Raw genomic sequence first — 19,561 nt, forward strand, 5'->3', positions numbered from 1 at the left:
GTCACATGATTAAGGTCAAAGGTCATTTTGGGTCAATGAACTTTGGCCAAATTGGGGGCATTTGTTGAATTACCAACATAACTTTGAAAGTTTATTGGTCTAGTTCATAAAACTTGGACATAAGAGTAATCAAGTATCACTGAACATCCTGTGCACATTTCAGGTCACATGACCAAGGTCAAAGGTCAATGAACTTTTTCCGTAATGGGGGTATCTGTTGAATTGCCATCATAACTTCGATAGTTTATGGATCTGATTCATGAAACTTGGACATAAGAGTAACCAAGACAAGTATCACTGAACATCTTGTTCATAGTTTATAGTGTATAAAATGTGGATATAGGGGTAATCAAGTATCACTGACAAGTTTTAGGTCACATGATCAAGGTCAAATGTCAATGAACGTAGTATCATTATATGAATGGTATTTTTTGTGAATAATTATTTTATAGTAGTTTTCAAAGTCAGCGCTGCTGCTATATTGAATCGCGTAATGCAGGTGAGTCCACCAGAGTCATTCCACTTGTTCTTATTTTTTGGGGGAAACTATCATACCTTTACATGCATTAGGTGTATAAAGGTAAATTAAGGTATGCAATTTGATAATTTTTTGTCTATATATGGACCACTAGTTCTAATGTTAAATATGAAGGGAATTCCCTTCTGGACTATTATCTTCTCCACGGTGGCATAGGCTGCCTTGTTTAGGCTCCGTGAGCAAATGACAATATCAAAATCATAAAAAACTGTGATCACGGAGTCCTCTAGGCTAGGCTTAACTTACACCAAGTTGACTTACACGTTCAATAAAGTTTAGAAGCTGTAAAAATTTCAAAAGGAAAATCACAGACTAATTAAAGACTTCAGAGAGAAATCAATCTATATGACCTCATGGTTTTAAGATTGACAGTTTTAGACTCTGATAGTGGTGATGAGTTTGATGTGTCTGAATTTTCAGATTTTTGTGGTAAAATAACAGGGGCCCACGTTTCTCAACACCTGGATAAGTTAGTCATATCTTTATCCACCAACCACGGAGTTAGTTCCAATCTTACTAAACCTGTTTCACGAAATGCTTCCTAACTAGAATACCTTGATGTAGTGTGGCCGAGTGTTCTAACATGTCTACCTCACAAATCAGTCAGAAACAAGCAAACTCATATTATATTGAGCTAAACTCAAAAATAAAGATGTTGACCAAAATGAAGTCTCGTAGTGCTCTGCTTTATTGGTCTGCAATGCAGACCTCACTAGGCATTGCCTTCACAAATAATACATTCAAATATATTCAAAAATAATGTCACATGATAAATTCAACCAATAAAGAAACACAGAATGGGAGAACCCAGAAAAGTGGAGGAACCAAGGGTGAAAGGTGAACCAATGAGGATGAGGTAAGATGATATGAATGAAGAAGAATGTTCTGAATGTAAATGAGAAAATAACAATAGAAACATGTGAAGCTGTATGGAGTTGGAATGGCAATGGAATGATGTGATGAAGAAACTAAGGAATGAGAGAAACAGGTGTGTGACAGAGGCATAGAAATGGTAGTGAAGAGAAGTATGGAAAGCAAAGTGTGAAATAAACAATTATATTAAATAAGGCAGCAGAAAGTATGTTACGACATGAAGACTCGTACCATCAAGTACTCTGTTGGAGACTTAGTTTGGCTTCATGACCCAGCAAATGCCAGACACAAGCTACAACCAAACTGGACCGGACCATTTTCCATTATGTCTTCCTCAGAAGATGGTTTGAACTATCGTATTGAAGACATCCATAATCAGAGAATACAGAAGGTAGTGCATCATAACAGACTGAAGCTCTTCAGATCGAAACTACCTCAACAACCTGAGTCTAGTAAAGAAGGTGGAACTCATCCAACCATCCCTCCTTCAAATTCAAAACCTCCTTCAAACTCACAACCTCCTTCAAGTTTTCAATCTCATCCTCAAACTTCCTTCATCGAATGGTCAACTACCAAACCACAACTGACGACAGATACTGGCCAACCATCATGGTCAGGGCAGTCTGTCTCTACACCTGATGCCCAACGTCCTCCTTCATCTGACCAACCTTCATGGTCAGGACAGTCTCGCTCCACACTAGATGTAAAACGTCCTCCTTCATCTGACCAACCTTCATGGTCAGGGCAGTCTCGCTCTACACCTGATGCCCAACGTCCTCCTTCATCTGACCAACCTTCATGGTCAGAATTGTCATCGCCAGATGTTCACCCCCAGTCTACATCTGACCAACCATCATGGTCAGAGCCCATCCAGCCGAGGCGAGAAGTTCGTAGAACTGACCGGAATCAGTCAGATGACCAACTACTACCAAACCCCTCTGATGAGCGCACACCAGGTCTTCCTAACCAAACCCCAGGTCCATCCGATGTCAGACACCATAATGCCCCTCAAACTCAACCCCATGGACGTCCACCAGATGAGAAAATCACAACTACGCGTTATGGACGAAGAGTAAAAATACCAAAAAGATTTTGCGACGTTGAAAAATGATAATGTGAATTTATTGATTTCAGCTTTTACATTTACAATTTTAACCTTTCAAAGAAATAGCAACAATGAGAGTAAATTCAGCAAAATCATCCAAAATTTAATGATTCCCATGCTTCATTCTTCGAACTGGATCATTTAAAACTTTTTTGAAGAAATTTCAAGCATCAAAATATTCAAGAGACTGAACTTATTTGAAAACGTAATCTTCAACAGTCAACGTCGCGATGATATAGAAATTTGAAGACCAAGGAACTTTTTTTTCCAAGAAGAAAGAAGATAGTGAAATGTTGTAACAAGAATCAACAAATATATTCTATTTCTAGAACAACATTCAAAAGTAATATAATTTTAATAGAAAATATTCATCAATTAAGATCAACTACTAAATGAGCAAATATCTCAACCGAACTGTAAGAACATTTGAAGAAAATGAACATTTGAAACGTTGAATATTTTTTAAAACATTTTGATCGAGCAATCGTTTGAAACTTGTGCTATTTTTCATGTTATATAATGTGACATTTGAATTAATTGCATGTGTATCATGTATCTTCATAAATGCCTCAATATTTTCATACTATTACAATACCATTTTATGCTCTTTTTACATAACGGGCTAATTTTTCTCCCCTGCACAGTGCGAAAATTAGATATTTTGCTTGTATACATTGTACCAAGTCATCTGGTACATGTACAAATATATTGGACGATTTTGATATACAAGGTTTTAACAAAAATTGTCTTTTTTTCACTTTTATGCTAGGTTATCAATTACAGATTGTACAAGTTGATGCAGTTCAATACTTTTAGAAGTTAGTGTTTTTAAAGAACCAAGTTATTCAAATTGTAATTTTGCGAACAATAACAAAAACAGTTCAAAAGTTTAATAGAAACTGATATTTTCTTTCATTTTGAAATTTTCCAAATAAAAGATCATGTGATGTATAGTTTATTTAACAGAAAAGAAAAGTTCAGTATTATGTATGTTTTCTTTTCATATTTAAGCACATTCAAACATATTTCTGAAGTTTCTTTAAAAAAAAAAAAAAAAAAGAGATAAAGTCAATTTAGTGATCTGAGGATTTCATTTTAAATCCGCAAAAGAAAATATTTGTATAAAAAGAATACTTTGATATTATTCAGTTCTCGTTATTGTACAGATTACTGTATATTGTGCTTTATAGAACACAGGCAAAAAAAAGAAAAAAGTTTTATTTCTTGCTGTGTTAGCAACATGTATATTGAAAAGGGACTAAACAACTTTGCCATGTATATATAAATTTATGTTTAAAGATTTGCATTTATTGAAATGAAAGAAATACAGATGTAATTCATGTTCTTGTATTTCTATTGCAACTGACAGAAGAACAACATTTATTAATCTTATATTTTGTTCAAATAAACAAGTAAAACATTTTCATTTGTAAAATAAGAAAAAAATGATTAATGTTCTTTCTGGATAATTTCATTTTGGCAGATTTCAAATTATCAAAAAAAAAAATTGTTTTACTGACAGTTGCAAAAGTTGCAGATAATGCTTAAAAATATATATATTTATGGATTTCCTTCATCAAAGAAAGTACTCATCCTCAATTGAGGATGAGTACTTTCTTTGATGGCTGTAGTAGGCTATGACGTGTTTGCAGACCAATAAAGCAGAGCACTACTAGACTTCATTTTGGTCAACATCTTTATTTTTGAGTTTAGTTCAATATAATATTAGTTTGCTTGTTTCTGACTGATTTGTGAGGTAGACATGTTAGAACACTCGGCCACACTACAAACTGTGGGTCTTGGCCATTCTTCGGTTTAAGTTCTCTACATCTGCACAATATTCCTCCACTTTTCTGGGTTCTCCCATTCTCTGTTTCTTTATTGGTTGAATTTATCATGTGACATTATTTTTGAATATATTTGAATGTATTATTTGTGAAGGCAAGGCCTAGTGAAGTCTGCATTGCAGACCAATAAAGCAGAGCACTACGAGACTTCATTTTGGTCAACATCTTTATTTTTGAGTTTAGCTCAATATAATATGAGTTTGCTTGTTTCTGACTGATTTGTGAGGTAGACATGTTAGAACACTCGGCCACACTACAAACTTGGTTCCTCCACTTTTCTGGGTTCTCCCATTCTCTGTTTCTTTATTGGTTGAATTTATCATGTGACATTATTTTTGAATATATTTGAATGTATTATTTGTGAAGGCAAGGCCTAGTGAAGTCTGCATTGCAGACCAATAAAGCAGAGCACTACGAGACTTCATTTTGGTCAACATCTTTATTTTTGAGTTTAGCTCAATATAATATGAGTTTGCTTGTTTCTGACTGATTTGTGAGGTAGACATGTTAGAACACTCGGCCACACTACAAACACACTAAGTTTGTAGTGTGGCCGAGTGTTCTAACATGTCTACCTCACAAATCAGTCAGAAACAAGCAAACTCATATTATATTGAGCTAAACTCAAAAATAAAGATGTTGACCAAAATGAAGTCTCGTAGTGCTCTGCTTTATTGGTCTGCAATGCAGACTTCACTAGGCCTTGCCTTCACAAATAATACATTCAAATATATTCAAAAATAATGTCACATGATAAATTCAACCAATAAAGAAACAGAGAATGGGAGAACCCAGAAAAGTGGAGGAACCAAGGGTGAAAGGTGAACCAATGAAGATGAGGTAAGATGATATGAATGAAGAAGAATGTTCTGAATGTAAATGAGAAAATAACAATAGAAACATGTGAAGCTGTATGGAGTTGGAATGGCAATGGAATGATGTGATGAAGAAACTAAGGAATGAGAGAAACAGGTGTGTGACAGAGGCATAGAAATGGTTGTGAAGAGAAGTATGGAAAGCAAAGTGTGAAATAAACAATTATATTAAATAAGGCAAAATTCAACTCTTACATAAACTTCCTTCTTCGCTAAAAAATGTCCTCATTTTTATAAGTTTCACATTGATACATATTTGTCCAAAGTAGTTTTCCGAAAACTTTTGGATTAAAAAATTGAGGATGAGTACTTTCTTTGATGAAGGAAATCCATAAATATATATATTTTTAAGCAATATCTGCAACTTTTGCATCTGTCAGTAAAACAATTTTTTTTTTTTTTAGTTGATAATTTGAAATTTGCCAAAATGAAATTATCCAGAAAGAACATTAATAATTTTTTTCTTATTTTACAAATGAAAACGTTTTACTTGTTTATTTGAACAAAATATAAGATCAATGAATGTTGTTCTTCTGTCAGTTGCAATAGAAATACAAGAACATGAATTACATCTGTATTTCTTTCATTTCAATAAATGCAAATCTTTAAACATAAATTTATATATACATGGCAAAGTTGTTTAGTCCCTTTTCAATATACATGTTGCTAACACAGCAAGAAATAATTTTTTTTTTTTTTTGCCTGTGTTCTATAAAGCACAATATACAGTAATCTGTACAATAACGAGAACTGAATAATATCAAAGTATTCTTTTTATACAAATATTTACTTTTGCGGATTTAAAATGAAATCCTCAGATCACTAAATTGACTTTCTCTCTTTTTTTTTTTTTTTTTTTTAAAGAAACTTCAGAAATATGTTTGAATGTGCTTAAATATGAAAAGAAAACATACATAATACTGAACTTTTCTTTTCTGTTAAATAAACTATACACATGATCTTTTATTTGGAAAATTTCAAAATGAAAGAAAATATCAGTTTCTATCAAACTTTTGAACTGTTTTTGTTATTGTTCGCAAATTACAATTTGAATAACTTGGTTCTTTAAAAACACTAACTTCTAAAAGTATTGAACTGCATCAACTTGTTAGCCCGTTATGTAAAAAGAGCATAAAATGGTATTGTAATAGTATGAAAATATTGAGGCATTTATGAAGATACATGATACACATGCAATTAATTCAAATGTCACATTATATAACATGAAAAATAGCACAAGTTTCAAACGATTGCTCGATCAAAATGTTTTAAAAAATATTCAACGTTTCAAATGTTCATTTTCTTCAAATGTTCTTACAGTTCGGTTGAGATATTTGCTCATTTAGTAGTTGATCTTAATTGATGAATATTTTCTATTAAAATTATATTACTTTTGAATGTTGTTCTAGAAATAGAATATATTTGTTGATTCTTGTTACAACATTTCACTATCTTCTTTCTTCTTGGAAAAAAAAGTTCCTTGGTCTTCAAATTTCTATATCATCGCGACATTGACTGTTGAAGATTACGTTTTCAAATAAGTTCAGTCTCTTGAATATTTTGATGCTTGAAATTTCTTCAAAAAAGTTTTAAATGATCCAGTTCGAAGAATGAAGCATGGGAATCATTAAATTTTGGATGATTTTGCTGAATTTACTCTCATTGTTGCTATTTCTTTGAAAGGTTAAAATTGTAAATGTAAAAGCTGAAATCAATAAATTCACATTATCATTTTTCAACGTCGCAAAATCTTTTTGGTATTTTTACTCTTCGTCCATAACGCGTAGTTGTGATTTTCTCATCTGGTGGACGTCCATGGGGTTGAGTTTGAGGGGCATTATGGTGTCTGACATCGGATGGACCTGGGGTTTGGTTAGGAAGACCTGGTGTGCGCTCATCAGAGGGGTTTGGTAGTAGTTGGTCATCTGACTGATTCCGGTCAGTTCTACGAACTTCTCGCCTCGGCTGGATGGGCTCTGACCATGATGGTTGGTCAGATGTAGACTGGGGGTGAACATCTGGCGATGACAATTCTGACCATGAAGGTTGGTCAGATGAAGGAGGACGTTGGGCATCAGGTGTAGAGCGAGACTGCCCTGACCATGAAGGTTGGTCAGATGAAGGAGGACGTTTTACATCTAGTGTGGAGCGAGACTGTCCTGACCATGAAGGTTGGTCAGATGAAGGAGGACGTTGGGCATCAGGTGTAGAGACAGACTGCCCTGACCATGATGGTTGGCCAGTATCTGTCGTCAGTTGTGGTTTGGTAGTTGACCATTCGATGAAGGAAGTTTGAGGATGAGATTGAAAACTTGAAGGAGGTTGTGAGTTTGAAGGAGGTTTTGAATTTGAAGGAGGGATGGTTGGATGAGTTCCACCTTCTTTACTAGACTCAGGTTGTTGAGGTAGTTTCGATCTGAAGAGCTTCAGTCTGTTATGATGCACTACCTTCTGTATTCTCTGATTATGGATGTCTTCAATACGATAGTTCAAACCATCTTCTGAGGAAGACATAATGGAAAATGGTCCGGTCCAGTTTGGTTGTAGCTTGTGTCTGGCATTTGCTGGGTCATGAAGCCAAACTAAGTCTCCAACAGAGTACTTGATGGTACGAGTCTTCATGTCGTAACATACTTTCTGCTGCTTTTGGGCAAGTTCAGATTTCTGCTTGGCATAATGAAATGCTTTCTTAAGACGTTGTTGGAGATCCATAACATATTGTTCTGGTGAGGTAGTATGTTGCTGTGCTGGAACTGGACATGTTATGTTCACTGGAACTCGAGATTCTCTTCCATGAAGAAGGAAGTAGGGACTAAGTCCTGTTGTGGAGTGGACACTTGAGTTGTATGCAAGTTGTAGTTGAGGGAGGTGAGAATCCCAATCTCCACGTTTGTCAGCGACATATCGTGCTAATTGTTCTTTGATCACACGATTTGCTCGTTCGACCATTCCAGCACCTTGAGGATGGTAAGGCGAAGATCTGGATTTGCGAATTCCAAGTTTCTCGCAAAGTTGTTGTACGAGCCTTGACTCAAACTGTCGACCTTGGTCAGTGTGCAGAGTTTCTGGCACACCATGCTCTGTGACGTAGTCTTCGAAGATGTGCTTGGCGACCGTCTCGGCAGTTTGGTTCCTCATAGGGTAGATGTTGACATATTTTGTGAAGTGGTCGATGATGACTAGTATGTAGCGATATCCACAGCGAGAAATAGGGAGTTCAGCGATGTCGGCGAAGATCATCTGAAAAGGGTGATCAGTCGTTATACTTCGTAATGGGGCTTGGTGTTTTGGATTTGGTGACCTGAACGACTCGCATGCCATACAAGTAGAACAATGGTTGGTAATATCTCGTCTCATGAATGGCCAATAACATGTGGCTTCTGCTCGATGAAGTGTGCGCTGAATTCCGAAATGGCCTGATGAAGGATGTCCATGGAGTTCTTCAAGTACTTTAGGAATGAGCTTTTGAGGTATGACTGGTTGAAGTATTGTTGTGCCAAGTCTATCATATTTCATACGATAGAGTATGTTTCCCTTAATTGTCAGACGAGGGTATTCCCAGAGTAGTCGTCTCGTACGGGGATTGAAGCGACGTATTTCTCTGACAGATGGTCGATATCCCAACTTGACATACTCCATGACTTGGTTGATGTCTGGGTCTTGTTCTTGGCGTTCGTGCAACTCAGATTGCTGATCGGCTAGAACGAAATTTTCTGGTTGCGTCTGGTTAGTACTTTGGGACTTGTGTTCAGTCGATCCTTGAGTAGTGTAAGACTTCATAGTAGACCTTGTGTGAACTACATTACAACTGGTTTGGTCTTGATGTAGGAGATTAGTTTGGTTATCTCTTGAGTGGTTGTGTGGACGTCGAGAGAGTGCGTCAGCATTCTGATTGGAGCGTCCCTTGCGATGTATGATCTTGAAGGAATAGGCATCCAATTCAACTATCCAGCGTGCACGTCTACCAGTTGCATCATCTTGGATTGGTACTTTCATGTATCCTAGAAGTGGTTGGTGGTCTGTGTATACTGAGAAAGGCTGGCCTCTAAGATAGTGGCGGAAGTGTCGTACAGCTGCGACAATGGCCCACAATTCTCGATCGTATGTAGACCATCTCTTCTGACTTTCTGATAGTTTGTGGCTGTAGTAGGCTATGACGTGTTCTCTTCCATCTTGGACTTGGGAGAGAATAGCTCCAACAGCATCACTAGAAGCATCTGTGGCTATGTTGAATGTCTTGTTGAAGTTAGGAAATGCTAGTATGGGTGGATTGGTAAGTGTCATTTTCAGTTTGATGAAGGCGTTTTCACAGTCGGCATTCCAGACGAATTGCGTTCCTTTGTGCGTCAGATTGGTAAGAGGTGTGGAAACTTGGGCAAAGCCTGGAATAAATCGACGATAGAATGAAGCAAGGCCTAAGAACGATCTGATTTGTGAAGGATTCTTGGGTCTTGGCCATGCTGCAACCTTGGCTGTGTTGTTTGGATCTGGAAGCACTCCTTGTGTACCAATTACATAGCCTAGATAGGTGACTTTCTTCTGTAGAAATTGGCATTTGGTAGGTTTCAACTTCAATCCGGCGTCTTTGAAGCGCTGGAGGACTTCTTGGAGGTTTTGGAGATGTTCTTCAAAGCTTCTACCCATCACAATACAGTCGTCGAGGTATATGAGACAAGTCGACCAATGCAGACCATGTAAGACAGATTCCATAAGACGCTGAAATGTCATTGGTGCATTTACTAAGCCGAATGGCATGACATTAAAATGATATAAGCCAGTACCGGTAGTGAAGGCTGTCTTCTCTTTACTTTCTGGGTCAAGTCTAATCTGCCAATAACCACTTGAAAGATCCATGACACTGAAGTAGGATGACGAAGAGAGGGCGTCAACAGAATCATCTTGACGAGGTATCGGGTGAGAGTCTCTGATTGTGACGGCATTGAGAGCTCTGTAATCGACACAGAATCTGTATGTGTTGTCCTTTTTCTTTACCATCACTATAGGACTCGACCAAGGACTGTGGCTTTCTTTGATAATTCCACGTTCAAGAAGATTATCTACCTGTCTCTGAATTTCACATCGCATGGTAGGTGATGTGCGATAAGCTCTTTGACGGATGGGTGTGTCACTCGTTGTGGTTATCTTGTGGTAGACATCAGCCTATCCTATATCGTCTTGAGATGAGCTAAACACATCAGCATAGGAATTTAGAACTTGCTTGGTCTTGTCATACTGTTCCTTGGTAAGGTCTGATTTGGAAAGCATGTCATCTACTGGTAAGATTGGTTTTGCCTCTTGGGTAGCTGCAATCACCTTATCGAAGATCTTGTATTCTTCTTCTGGATCACTGGTCAGTGAGTGGAAGTGACCAAGGGTGGTGTTCACTGTAAGATCAACCTTTTCTTGAGATGTATTGACCAGTCTAACAAGGATGAGACCGTCTTGGGCTGTGTTCACTGATCTGGCACCAGCTACAGGATGATATTCTTGTAATGTTGGCTCAAAGATACCATCATATCCTTGCGGGATAAGGTCTGGTTGTTGAGGTTCTAGTCTGCCTTGGACATGTATCTCACTCATTGCTGGTATAGAGACTTGTCCTACCAGTGTAACATTGCACTTGAAAGGGGCTTGGTAACGGTGCTTGTCGACTAGAGGTATCGTTACACCTGGCATGGTGAACGTAGTAGTGGAGAGTACTGCGTCGTTTCTCCAAAAGAAATCCCAACCTATGATGACAGGGTGGCTTATTCCTCTGGCGACCATGAACGTATGTCGTCGTGAAGTATTACCAAGATGTAGGATGATGTCAATGGTACCGATGATGTCTAGAAGCTGTTTGGTGACAGACGTTGCTGCAATAGTGGATTTCACTAGAGGGCTTCTCTGAGACTTTGGTATTGAGTCATAGAAATCACTGCTGACAAGGGAGGTGTATGATCCGCAGTCTAAATACGCCAAGACATATGTGTTGTCTAGGATTACGGGGATGAAGGGTGGTTGTTGCGGCAAACACTCAGATCCATTTTCTTTGTTTACTTGGGCCGTAGTTGTGGGAGTTGATGAGTGACCCGCATCACCAACTAGAGGTAGTTTCCCTGGTAAGTTCTATCAGCTTGGTCGTTGAAGCGAACATTCCGTTGCCTTCTGGGCGGAGTAGGGGGACGTCTACTCGGCATATCTGGTCTGAAGGAGGATGACTGTGAGTGCGACGAGTATCTTGTCGGACTGGATGAGGGCGACGAGAAATTCCTTCTAGGTGAGTCTGATCGATGGAGGGAGGAATCATGATAAGAATGGGGATATGATCTATGTCGTGATCTCTCTTGCTGGTAAGTATGCTTATCGTGGTAGTACCCATATCTTGTCGGACTAGATGAGGGTGAACGATGTCCATGATATGGCCTTTCATCACGACGGGAGTATCTAGTCGGACTTGAGTATGCTGACTGACGATGGTATGATCTATCATCACCATGTGAGTACCTATTTGGACTTGAGTATGGTGACCGATGATAATTTCTGTCATGTGTTCTTTTCTCGAAGGAGGAAGGAGATCTTGAGCGACCTGACATCGTGAGTGTTTCAATATTTTCCTCTAGGGAGGCAATACGCTGCATGAGTGCATCGTTTGAGTTCTCAGACTTGGATGTAGCAGCCACTTGAATCTGAGTACTATCAGGCTGACCCAAATGTGTTGCTTGTTCTATGCGAACTGCAGTATTAACGGCTTGCTTGAAAGATTCGACACCGTGTTCGTATAGCTTTCTCCTCAGCTGTAAGCCTAAGCCTGCCATGAAGCGACGAAACTTCTCTCCATCTTGAGCTTCCTCATCGTACTTGGGAAAAGCTTCACCAACTAATGTTGAAATAGCTGCTGCAAATACTTCAATAGGTTCTAGGGGCTGTCTAGTCCGTGCAGTAACACAAGAACGGAAGTTTGTTAGGTATGTTTTTCTGCCAAATATTTCTGAAAGAATTGTCTTTACTTTCTCAAAGTCTTTCTTATCAGAATCAGGAATATTTTCCCAGACAGTAAATGCTGAACCTGAAAGTCTGGAAGGAAGCAAGCTATGTTTCTGAGCATTACTACTGCCTACTGAGTCAACTGCAACTTCAAATCTTTTCACCCATTGGTGAAAATCTTGACCTTCTCCAGTGAAAGTCTCTGGTAATTCAAGGCGAAACATTGCCATGATGAATTAAGACTACCAGACAATGCTGTACAAGTTCATGTAAATGAAGAAGGGCGATCAACTTTCATTAACAGCATAAAAGTGTCTTAATGAAGGAGGGAGCTTACTAATCATGCAAAGGATGAAAATACTATCTCATAAGTTGCATACTAATAAATAACTGGAGAATAAATGATAAAGGATGACATCAAATATATATGATATCTGACAAAATGGTGGTAGACTTACTCAAATATGTAGACAAATTTACTCCGCTAAAATTCAAGATAAAGGGAGAAATCAAGACTTGAAGCAGGTTGCAAAATGCTTGAAGTACTAAACCCACGATGAGTAGTATATTGAAGTCTATGCACATGAAGTAGGAGGCAAATAGCTTTACTGAAGGAGGAAGAGCTAACATGTCAGTTGAAGCAGGGTGAAATTAGCTTGGTAGGGCTATCACTGGCTGCAAACTCTGCCTGAAGTTAGGGAGACACCGCTGCTACCAGTTTGTAGTGTGGCCGAGTGTTCTAACATGTCTACCTCACAAATCAGTCAGAAACAAGCAAACTCATATTGTATTGAGCTAAACTCAAAAATAAAGATGTTGACCAAAATGAAGTCTCGTAGTGCTCTGCATTGCAGACCAATAAAGCAGAGCACTACGAGACTTCATTTTGGTCAACATCTTTATTTTTTAGTTTAGCTCAATATAATATGAGTTTGCTTGTTTCTGACTGATTTGTGAGGTAGACATGTTAGAACACTCGGCCACACTACAAAGTCCCAAAGTACTAACCAGACGCAATCAGAAAATTTCGTTCTAGCCGATCAGCAATCTGAGTTGCACGAACGCCAAGAACAAGACCCAGACATCAACCAAGTCATGGAGTATGTCAAGTTGGGATATCGACCATCTGTCAGAGAAATACGTCGCTTCAATCCCCGTACGAGACGACTACTCTGGGAATACCCTCGTCTGACAATTAAGGGAAACATACTCTATCGTATGAAATATGATAGACTTGGCACAACAATACTTCAACCAGTCATACCTCAAAAGCTCATTCCTAAAGTACTTGAAGAACTCCATGGACATCCTTCATCAGGCCATTTCGGAATTCAGCGCACACTTCATCGAGCAGAAGCCACATGTTATTGGCCATTCATGAGACGAGATATTACCAACCATTGTTCTACTTGTATGGCATGCGAGTCGTTCAGGTCACCAAATCCAAAACACCAAGCCCCATTACGAAGTATAACGACTGATCACCCTTTTCAGATGATCTTCGCCGACATCGCTGAACTCCCTATTTCTCGCTGTGGATATCGCTACATACTAGTCATCATCGACCACTTCACAAAATATGTCAACATCTACCCTATGAGGAACCAAACTGCCGAGACGGTCGCCAAGCACATCTTCGAAGACTACGTCACAGAGCATGGTGTGCCAGAAACTCTGCACACTGACCAAGGTCGACAGTTTGAGTCAAGGCTCGTACAACAACTTTGCGAGAAACTTGGAATTCGCAAATCCAGATCTTCGCCTTACCATCCTCAAGGTGCTGGAATGGTCGAACGAGCAAATCGTGTGATCAAAGAACAATTAGCACGATATGTCGCTGACAAACGTGGAGATTGGGATTCTCACCTCCCTCAACTACAACTTGCATACAACTCAAGTGTCCACTCCACAACAGGACTTAGTCCCTACTTCCTTCTTCATGGAAGAGAATCTCGAGTTCCAGTGAACATAACATGTCCAGTTCCAGCACAGCAACATACTACCTCACCAGAACAATATGTTATGGATCTCCAACAACGTCTTAAGAAAGCATTTCATTATGCCAAGCAGAAATCTGAACTTGCCCAAAAGCAGCAGAAAGTATGTTACGACATGAAGACTCGTACCATCAAGTACTCTGTTGGAGACTTAGTTTGGCTTCATGACCCAGCAAATGCCAGACACAAGCTACAACCAAACTGGACCGGACCATTTTCCATTATGTCTTCCTCAGAAGATGGTTTGAACTATCGTATTGAAGACATCCATAATCAGAGAATACAGAAGGTAGTGCATCATAACAGACTGAAGCTCTTCAGATCGAAACTACCTCAACAACCTGAGTCTAGTAAAGAAGGTGGAACTCATCCAACCATCCCTCCTTCAAATTCAAAACCTCCTTCAAACTCACAACCTCCTTCAAGTTTTCAATCTCATCCTCAAACTTCCTTCATCGAATGGTCAACTACCAAACCACAACTGACGACAGATACTGGCCAACCATCATGGTCAGGGCAGTCTGTCTCTACACCTGATGCCCAACGTCCTCCTTCATCTGACCAACCTTCATGGTCAGGACAGTCTCGCTCCACACTAGATGTAAAACGTCCTCCTTCATCTGACCAACCTTCATGGTCAGGGCAGTCTCGCTCTACACCTGATGCCCAACGTCCTCCTTCATCTGACCAACCTTCATGGTCAGAATTGTCATCGCCAGATGTTCACCCCCAGTCTACATCTGACCAACCATCATGGTCAGAGCCCATCCAGCCGAGGCGAGAAGTTCGTAGAACTGACCGGAATCAGTCAGATGACCAACTACTACCAAACCCCTCTGATGAGCGCACACCAGGTCTTCCTAACCAAACCCCAGGTCCATCCGATGTCAGACACCATAATGCCCCTCAAACTCAACCCCATGGACGTCCACCAGATGAGAAAATCACAACTACGCGTTATGGACGAAGAGTAAAAATACCAAAAAGATTTTGCGACGTTGAAAAATGATAATGTGAATTTATTGATTTCAGCTTTTACATTTACAATTTTAACCTTTCAAAGAAATAGCAACAATGAGAGTAAATTCAGCAAAATCATCCAAAATTTAATGATTCCCATGCTTCATTCTTCGAACTGGATCATTTAAAACTTTTTTGAAGAAATTTCAAGCATCAAAATATTCAAGAGACTGAACTTATTTGAAAACGTAATCTTCAACAGTCAACGTCGCGATGATATAGAAATTTGAAGACCAAGGAACTTTTTTTTCCAAGAAGAAAGAAGATAGTGAAATGTTGTAACAAGAATCAACAAATATATTCTATTTCTAGAACAACATTCAAAAGTAATATAATTTTAATAGAAAATATTCATCAATTAAGATCAACTACTAAATGAGCAAATATCTCAACCGAACTGTAAGAACATTTGAAGAAAATGAACATTTGAAACGTTGAATATTTTTTAAAACATTTTGATCGAGCAATCGTTTGAAACTTGTGCTATTTTTCATGTTATATAATGTGACATTTGAATTAATTGCATGTGTATCATGTATCTTCATAAATGCCTCAATATTTTCATACTATTACAATACCATTTTATGCTCTTTTTACATAACGGGCTAATTTTTCTCCCCTGCACAGTGCGAAAATTAGATATTTTGCTTGTATACATTGTACCAAGTCATCTGGTACATGTACAAATATATTGGACGATTTTGATATACAAGGTTTTAACAAAAATTGTCTTTTTTTCACTTTTATGCTAGGTTATCAATTACAGATTGTACAAGTTGATGCAGTTCAATACTTTTAGAAGTTAGTGTTTTTAAAGAACCAAGTTATTCAAATTGTAATTTTGCGAACAATAACAAAAACAGTTCAAAAGTTTAATAGAAACTGATATTTTCTTTCATTTTGAAATTTTCCAAATAAAAGATCATGTGATGTATAGTTTATTTAACAGAAAAGAAAAGTTCAGTATTATGTATGTTTTCTTTTCATATTTAAGCACATTCAAACATATTTCTGAAGTTTCTTTAAAAAAAAAAAAAAAAAAGAGATAAAGTCAATTTAGTGATCTGAGGATTTCATTTTAAATCCGCAAAAGAAAATATTTGTATAAAAAGAATACTTTGATATTATTCAGTTCTCGTTATTGTACAGATTACTGTATATTGTGCTTTATAGAACACAGGCAAAAAAAAGAAAAAAGTTTTATTTCTTGCTGTGTTAGCAACATGTATATTGAAAAGGGACTAAACAACTTTGCCATGTATATATAAATTTATGTTTAAAGATTTGCATTTATTGAAATGAAAGAAATACAGATGTAATTCATGTTCTTGTATTTCTATTGCAACTGACAGAAGAACAACATTTATTAATCTTATATTTTGTTCAAATAAACAAGTAAAACATTTTCATTTGTAAAATAAGAAAAAAATGATTAATGTTCTTTCTGGATAATTTCATTTTGGCAGATTTCAAATTATCAAAAAAAAAAATTGTTTTACTGACTATACAACCAGACTCCTTCTGTTTAAGTTCTCTTCATTTTGCGTCTGCTTCATCCCCCTTCAGCATGATTGATTGAGTTTGTTGATTTAGAACTTCATTTATTTTCTACCTCCAAACATATAATTTTCTCAACCTTACAAACAAACATGTAAGATAAATTTATCATGTGACAACCATTTCTATGCCTCTGTCACACACCTGTTTCTCTCATTCCTTAGTTTCTTCATCACATCATTCCATTGCCATTCCAACTCCATACAGCTTCACATGTTTCTATTGTTATTTTCTCATTTACATTCAGAACATTCTTCTTCATTCATATCATCTTACCTCATCTTCATTGGTTCACCTTTCACCCTTGGTTCCTCCACTTTTCTGGGTTCTCCCATTCTCTGTTTCTTTATTGGTTGAATTTATCATGTGACATTATTTTTGAATATATTTGAATGTATTATTTGTGAAGGCAAGGCCTAGTGAAGTCTGCATTGCAGACCAATAAAGCAGAGCACTACGAGACTTCATTTTGGTCAACATCTTTATTTTTGAGTTTAGCTCAATATAATATGAGTTTGCTTGTTTCTGACTGATTTGTGAGGTAGACATGTTAGAACACTCGGCCACAACCAATAGAGAAACAGAGAATGGGAGAACCCAGAAAAGTGGAGGAACCAAGGGTGAAAGGTGAACCAATGAGGATGAGGTAAGATGATATGAATGAAGAAGAATGTTCTGAATGTTTGTAGTGTGGCCGAGTGTTCTAACATGTCTACCTCACAAATCAGTCAGAAACAAGCTAACTAATATTATATTGAACTAAACTCAAAAATAAAGATGTTGACCAAAATGAAGTCTAGTAGTGCTCTGATTTATTGGTCTGCAATGCAGACCTCACTAGGCATTGCCTTCACAAATAATACATTCAAATATATTCAAAAATAATGTCACATGATAAATTCAACCAATAGAGAAACAGAGAATGGGAGAACCCAGAAAAGTGGAGGAACCAAGGGTGAAAGGTGAACCAATGAGGATGAGGTAAGATGATATGAATGAAGAAGAATGTTCTGAATGTTTGTAGTGTGGCCGAGTGTTCTAACATGTCTACCTCACAAATCAGTCAGAAACAAGCTAACTAATATTATATTGAACTAAACTCAAAAATAAAGATGTTGACCAAAATGAAGTCTAGTAGTGCTCTGATTTATTGGTCTGCAATGCAGACCTCACTAGGCATTGCCTTCACAAATAATACATTCAAATATATTCAAAAATAATGTCACATGATAAATTCAACCAATAGAGAAACAGAGAATGGGAGAACCCAGAAAAGTGGAGGAACCAAGGGTGAAAGGTGAACCAATGAGGATGAGGTAAGATGATATGAATGAAGAAGAATGTTCTGAATGTAAATGAGAAAATAACAATAGAAACATGTGAAGCTGTATGGAGTTGGAATGGCAATGGAATGATGAAGAAACTAAGGAATGAGAGAAACAGGTGTGTGACAGAGGCATAGAAATGGTAGTGAAGAGAAGTATGGAAAGCAAAGTGTGAAATAAACAATTATATTAAATAAGGCAAAATTCCCACCGCTGCCACCAGTTTGTAGTGTGGCCGAGTGTTCTAACATGTCTACCTCACAAATCAGTCAGAAACAAGCAAACTCATATTATATTGAGCTAAACTCAAAAATAAAGATGTTGACCAAAATGAAGTCTCGTGTACAACCAGACTCCTTCGGTTTAAGTTCTCTTCATTTTGCGTCTGCTTCATTCCCCTTCAGTTTGATGATTTAGAACTTCATTTATTTTCAACTCCAAACATATAATTTTCTTCAACCCTACAACTCTTATGTAAGAGTTGAATTTTGCCTTATTTAATATAATTGTTTATTTCACACTTTGCTTTCCATACTTCTCTTCACAACCATTTCTATGCCTCTGTCACACACCTGTTTCTCTCATTCCTTAGTTTCTTCATCACATCATTCCATTGCCATTCCAACTCCATACAGCTTCACATGTTTCTATTGTTATTTTCTCATTTACATTCAGAACATATTTCTGAAGTTTCTTTTAAAAAAAAAAAAAAAAAAGAGAGAAAGTCAATTTAGTGATCTGAGGATTTCATTTTAAATCCGCAAAAGTAAATATTTGTATAAAAAGAATACTTTGATATTATTCAGTTCTCGTTATTGTACAGATTACTGTATATTGTGCTTTATAGAACACAGGCAAAAAAAAAAAAAAATTATTTCTTGCTGTGTTAGCAACATGTATATTGAAAAGGGACTAAACAACTTTGCCATGTATATATAAATTTATGTTTAAAGATTTGCATTTATTGAAATGAAAGAAATACAGATGTAATTCATGTTCTTGTATTTCTATTGCAACTGACAGAAGAACAACATTCATTGATCTTATATTTTGTTCAAATAAACAAGTAAAACGTTTTCATTTGTAAAATAAGAAAAAAATTATTAATGTTCTTTCTGGATAATTTCATTTTGGCAAATTTCAAATTATCAACTAAAAAAAAAAAAAATTGTTTTACTGACAGATGCAAAAGTTGCAGATATTGCTTAAAAATATATATATTTATGGATTTCCTTCATCAAAGAAAGTACTCATCCTCAATTTTTTAATCCAAAAGTTTTCGGAAAACTACTTTGGACAAATATGTATCAATGTGAAACTTATAAAAATGAGGACATTTTTTAGCGAAGAAGGAAGTTTATGTAAGAGTTGAATTTTGCCTTATTTAATATAATTGTTTATTTCACACTTTGCTTTCCATACTTCTCTTCACAACCATTTCTATGCCTCTGTCACACA

Source organism: Lytechinus pictus, chromosome 2 (assembly GCF_037042905.1).
Source record: "Lytechinus pictus isolate F3 Inbred chromosome 2, Lp3.0, whole genome shotgun sequence".
Taxonomy (NCBI): domain Eukaryota; kingdom Metazoa; phylum Echinodermata; class Echinoidea; order Temnopleuroida; family Toxopneustidae; genus Lytechinus; species Lytechinus pictus.